The sequence below is a fragment of the Canis lupus genome, chromosome 32 (genome assembly GCF_003254725.2).
Source record: "Canis lupus dingo isolate Sandy chromosome 32, ASM325472v2, whole genome shotgun sequence".
NCBI classification, from domain to species: domain Eukaryota; kingdom Metazoa; phylum Chordata; class Mammalia; order Carnivora; family Canidae; genus Canis; species Canis lupus.
In genome coordinates this window covers 30,526,149-30,532,536 of record NC_064274.1, presented here as the reverse complement: position 1 = coordinate 30,532,536, position 6,388 = coordinate 30,526,149, and the positions used below count along the sequence as shown (strand labels likewise).

At 41.3% G+C, this 6,388-nt stretch overlaps 1 pseudogene; it reads left to right on the top strand.

The window, feature by feature from the left end:
• Nucleotides 1-642: 642 nt before the first annotated feature.
• On the top strand, nt 643-3,979 carry LOC112671732 (nucleoside diphosphate kinase, mitochondrial-like; annotated as a pseudogene).
• The last annotated feature ends 2,409 nt before the right edge of the window (nt 3,980-6,388 follow it).

Below are 6,388 nucleotides of genomic sequence, written 5' to 3'. Positions count from 1 at the left end.
ATTTCAGGTTATTGTTGAAATTAGGTGAGCATTTCCATGAAAGTTCCTGGTATACGTAGAAAGAAAGCCTATGAATTTCCATATCAAAGTGGTCTGTTAATAATGAAAAATTGGACATTACTGATTTGGCCAGTGATGACAAGATAGAGTGTTGGGCAATCACTTAAAAGCAAAGATGTTGTAAAGAAAGTTATACTTAATAGTCAAAATACATTTTCCTCCTTTACCATACTAAACAGAGGTCAGAACTAGCTGTGCATGTATCTATCAATTCTGGCAATCATTCTTGTTTGTTGGCAGTAGGTGACATAAAGTTTCCCATATGAATATTTTTAAAATAACTTGCTCTGAAAAATAAAATAAAATAAAATAAAATAAAAAATAAAATAAAATAAAATAAAATAAAATAAAATAAAATAAAATAAAATAAAATAACTTGCTCTGAAGTTAAACACTTACCACTTCATTCTTGGCAGGTTTAAAACTGCATCTCTGTTTACAAAAAAATGAAAATGCTGCTTTACACAAAAGTTAGTTTCAGTCTGAAATAAAGAATAGACAGCACCAGTTTCTGAAGAAAGAAATTTTATCCTGGGAAGTAACAGTAGACAGAACGGGCCTTTCCGAGAAACAACTAGAACCATGACTGAGGGGTACTGCTCTCTTGCACCTCCATCACTTTGTGTTGGTCAAGTACATTCAGGGGCTTTCAAATCCTACATCAATTCTCGGTAGAAACTATGAAAGCAAGAAATCAAGTCGAGTTACTCTCCTGTAACTAAGGAATTTTTAAATCTTGCATTGGTGTAATAGCAAATTTTTAAAAACAGAAGAACAGTAAAGAAAAAACCATCCTATAATAGGCCCCACTCCCTGCTAAGTCATTTGGAGCCGTGGGTCTATGGAACCAAGTGATCATGGCCCCAACTCCACTCCCACCGCAGCAGGGGGGAGAAGGGAGCACAGTGCCAAGCACTAGCCTTCCTTACCTGTGAACAACCTGGATCGAGTGAGCACATTCTGTTATGGAAATTTCTGGAAAGTGAATAGTCTGTAGTAGGAACTAGCCAGAGAAGAAAGAGGAGCTCATCCTCGGGGCTCAGTGGCCCATGGTCTCCCCGCGCTCCGCCCTGGGCCCCCCGGGCCGAGCCTGCTCGCGCGCCCCAACTCGGGAGGGTCCTCCTGGCCTCGAGGGCGGACCCTGGTTGCAGTGAAGCCAGATGGGGTGCAGCGGCGGCTTGTGGGGGATGTGATCCAGCGCTTGAGAGGAGGGGCTTCAAGCTGGTGGGGATGAAGATGCTGCAGGCGCCAGAGAGAGCCTTGGGGAGCACTACGGTGACCTGCAGAGGAAGCCCTTCTCGGCAGCGCTCATGGGCTACGTGCCCTCCGGCCCCGGGGTGGCCATGGTCTGGGAAGGCCCCCCTGTGCTGTGCCCCCCGGGGACCATGATAGGACACACGGACCCAGCGGAGGCCGCCCCCGCACCTGCAGCGTCCACATCAGCAGGAGCATCATTCCCGCCAGCGGCTCTGGGGAGGCGCCCAGAGGCAGCTCCAGCTACTGTTTCAGAGCCGTGGCCTGGGGGGCTGGGCAGATGGAAACCACCGGAGCAGCATCTACGCAGCCGGCGCACTCAGGCTGCCCTCGGCCACGCCAGCAGCCACCCAGGATCAACTACCTCTGTCGTCCAGAACCCCAGCCCACACCCACGGTCTGCCCTGCTGTCCCAGACCCCGTCTACCTTCCGGCCCACCCTACCCCAGAGGGGTTGAGCAGCCAACTTTATGTGCCTTTTACTATCCTGAGCCAGTAAGAAATTGGACCAAATCCTTTCTATACCAAAGTGCCAGACAATCTTTGGGGTGTCTCCAAAAGTGTGTAGTGTAAGCGCCCTTCCCCAAAGGGGGGTGGGACATTAGCATTCACTGTGTTGTGGAGGGGGTGGGTCGTTCATTACAGTGTCTGCCATCTCTGAGATTAGGGATGAGGACTTCATGCAAAGTCTTAGGAGTTTGAGAGTATAAATAAAGCTCACCTGCTCACACACTGGTTAAAAAAAAAAAAAGAAAGAAGAAAGAAAAAAAGAAAGAAAGAAAGAAAGGAAGGAAGGAAGGAAGGAAGGAAGGAAGGAAGGAAGGAAGGAAGGAAGGAAGAAAGAAAGAAAGAAAGAAAGAAAGAAAGAAAGAAAAGAAAGAAAGAAAAGAAAGAAGAAAAGAAAAGAAGAAAAATGATTGCACAACCACAACTCTAGGGCAACATTTTTCAACTGTGTCAAATGAGATGGTTCTTCAGCCAAATCACCTTGAGATTGTGAAAATAAGTGTATATCTAGATTCACTGTTGATTCAAGGAATCAGAAGCTCCGTGGTGAAAACTTAGGAGACTCTTTAGCTAAACTGATGTCAAAGAAACCCTGACCTGGAGGCCTCAGAAATCTAATTTGTGCCATTTCCAAGTTTACCTTCTAGTTCAAAGACAAAACTAGAAGACACAATGCATTTAATAAACAATTATTGCTTCAGTTTTATGAGAGCCAAATCAAGAGAGAATTCTGCACAAATGGACCGTGAGAGACTCGTATTAATGATCATTTTTGCCCCAGTACCACATCTCCCTAACCTAGCAGTCATTCAGTGGCCACTGGAATCTGGCACAGGTCATTTTTTTCTCCCATAAATATTATTGGTCAGCACAGCCATTTTTGAAATTTCTGTTATTAACTAGCCTTAAAACTGGCAAATATGACATAAAAATCAATATCTCTAGTCCTTTGTGAGAAACCTAATTGACGACACTTGGTGGTCCGTGAGTAGCAGCCACCCCCACCTTAGACAGGCATTTGGAGTTTGTTTCATCACATATCCAACATTCTCTTTTCCCCCAACCAACCAAAGGATCAGCTGACATTTACTATTGAGCGTATGCTGGTATTTTTGTTGCTGTTCAATTAAAAAGAAAGTTAAGGTACCCTCCCTGAAGGTAGTCACTCATTTCCTCCCCAGCCCCAATACCTTGAAGCATTTGAGTTTGAAAACCATCCAACAATGATGATGGAAACCCTAATCCTAGCAGTCCTGACCTTGTTTTTTGCAAAATTGAGGCATAGGAGAACTCTTTATCAGAAATGTAGGCTTTCCATTTTGTAATAACTTGGCAAGTAAGCAGCATTCTTTTTTTCAAAACCCTTGGAGGACCGTTCAGAAGAGACTTTTGGATTCATAAAATCGCCTGGTTAATAGCAAGAGACGGAGAGACTTGGAAAATCCAGAACACTCAATTCTGGAGCTATAGGAGCAGTCTGACATTGACCATACAGACAGTAGTGTACTTAACTTCATTGCTCAAATACTTAGGAAGGTTTAAAAACAGAATTTTTATAACATGCCAGTGAAACAATTCACAGAGTACAGCACTTTACAGGTTATAAAGTGAAATTATATTATTCCTTTCAGTTTTCACAGCAACCCTGAAAAGATTATATTATTATCTCCTTCTATAGACCAGGATTCTGCTGTTGGGTAGTCACCTGACTTATATGCAGTCAAACAGCTACGAAGCTGCAAAGGTGGAGTTTAAACACAATTCTTTGGATCTATATGTATTTTTCTCTCCACTACACAACAACCACCTCCCATTATAATTTCAGAAGCACATCCATAATTTTCAGAAGTACATTCACATAAAGCCAGAAAAAGTATAACACCACAAACCATACTAGCCACAGGGAGAGATCTCACACTCCCAAGCACTCAGATCTTTATTTCCCCCAAATAAGATAGAGAAATTCAGGGCTAACTGTCACACAATTCTTCTCCTCGTTCAGGTTTTAAAAGAAATGTGTCTCTTTCATTTGTTTTTTCATATTCTAGACAACTATCCAAGAGATTTACTGGAGGCAATGAAAGGCCATGGAAATGCTTATGCTATAGTCAAGTTCAAAGATTTAAAAAGAGAAGGTTCTATAGGCATGGCATATTAAAGCTGAAAGAGATCCAGAAAATTGTTTAACCCGCTTCTCCTATGTAGACATGAGAATACAGGGCCCAGAAAAATGACATCACTTCTAAAGCTGACATCTAAACTCCAATATCCTGAACCCTAAGAATGCACATTTCTTATTACATTTCTTTTGGAATTTATCTTTTTTTGTTCATGTTGTAACTCTGGTCTTTTCCCTCTTGCTATTCTCTGTCTTGGAAGTTCTTTCTTCTATAATAATTGGTCTGTTAGAGTTTATTTCTTTTCTGGTATCCATTTTTGTAAAAGAGTTACTTTTAATAAAATAATAGCCACCTCTCATTCAAACAAAAAGCTAGAACCTTGTCCTTAACTTGCTACAGATTAACACATGTCCCCACTATTCAACCTCACAGCCTCACCTCAACCCAGGGAACTGTCATGATGGATCTCAAATTCATTCTTTCCTTCTTGTTTTCCTTAATATTTAGGTTTATTCTATCTACATGTATTCCTAAAATGTGTGTGTGTGTGTGTGTGTGTGTGTGTGTCTAGAAATAAATCATTTGGGTTTCCTTTTTCATTCTTTTATTTTTTTGCTCATTTCTTCTCTCTTCCTCCCACCCACTAACAAAGATATCTTCAAGTAGTAATTGACTCTCTGCTTTTCTTTCCAGTGACTCTTTTCCTTGCAGACTTGATTCTCTCAGATTCCAAACTCCAGAACCTTCACCTCTCACCTGGGTTCTGATGATGATGGATTTCTAATCTCTCCTCACCTCTAATTATGTCATCTTAATTGCACACATACTTGGACATTGTTCTTTGTATTCACAATTTTTAAAGTTATTAAAAACATCCCATAAAGCATCAAGGTTTGGTTGGATAAAGACAATTACAGTGACCCTCCTTAATCCACGGTTTCACTTTACTAGGTTTCAGTGACCCCAGGGCCCCAAAGCAGATGACCTTCCTTCTGAAGTATCATTAGCAGGTCAGTAGCAGCCTAACCACATTACAACACCTACATCAGTCACCTCACTTCATGTCATCACACAGGCATTTTATCATCTCTCATCATCACAAGAAGGAGATTGAGTAAGGTACAATGAGATATTTTGAGACAGACAGGCCATACAGAACTTTACAGTATATTGTAATCATTCTATTTTATTACTGTTGTTGTTATTCTCTTACGGCGCCTTGTTTATAAATCAAATTTCATCATAGGCATGTATGCACTGGGAATATATGTAGGGTTTTGTACTGTCTGTGGTTTCAGGCATCCACTGGGGTCTAAGAACGTACCCCCTGTGGATGCAGAGGGACCACTGAAGTACAGATAGTATTTAAATTGGAAGAAGGGCTTCATGGAAAAGAGCCACCATTCTAGTCACAAATAACAAATCACTGGACTTTTACATCACAGAGGATACATTTTTATCTTGTCGAAGCTACTGTTATTTGACTTCTGTTACTTGCAGTCATACCTAGTTATGACTAATACATTGAAGCCATGAAATAATAATGGCTGACATTAACTGATCATTATTTTCCAAGGTCAGTGCTATGTATTGAACATCTATTACCTCATTTAATCTTCACAACTCTCTGAGTTGGTTGTTATCATTATTTTCACTTTTAGATGATTTAGATGAGGGAGGTAAGTTTTTTATAAGCACCAGGGCCCCATATTGGTAAGTGATTGAATTGGAATTCCCAGACCCCCATTTTTTTTTAAGAGAGCAAGAGCAGCATGAGTGGGGAGGGGTGTAGTCAAAGGGAGAGCGAGAATCCCAAGCAGGCTTCACGCCCAGCACAGAGCCCACTGCGGAGTTCAATCTCATGACCCTAAGATCATGACCTGAGCCAAGAGTTAGTCGCTTAACTGAATGACTGACCAGGTGCTCCAGAAGTTGTTTTTTAAATGAAGATTATGGTTTTGCTCCTATTCAGGAAGACATTTTCTGGGACACCTAGGTGGATCAGTGGTTGAGCATCTGCCTTCAGTTCAGGTCGTGATCCCAGGGCCCTAAGATCGAGTCCCACATTGGGCTCCTCATGGGAAGCCAGCTTCTCCCTCTGCCTGGGTCCCTGCCTCCCTCTGTGTCTCTCATGATTAAATAAATAAAATCTGTTTAAAAAAAGACATTTTCCTATGATATTTTCATTTTAATTTACTTTCATTAATAAAATTTTGTTAACTTTACATTATCTAAATCTGTTATACCTAATCGCAAAAAGAGGAGAAGGGCTGACTTTGTCTATCCTTTGTTTAGCCACTTAGCAAACAGGCAAGCCTAATGTGGCACACGCAAATGTATTAAAGGCAAAGCTATTACCTATGAATAGATTCTCTCTCCTGTTGTGCACAGTATAGCTATTGACTTTGATAAATTGATCATGTTAGACCACTTTCTAGATCACATTT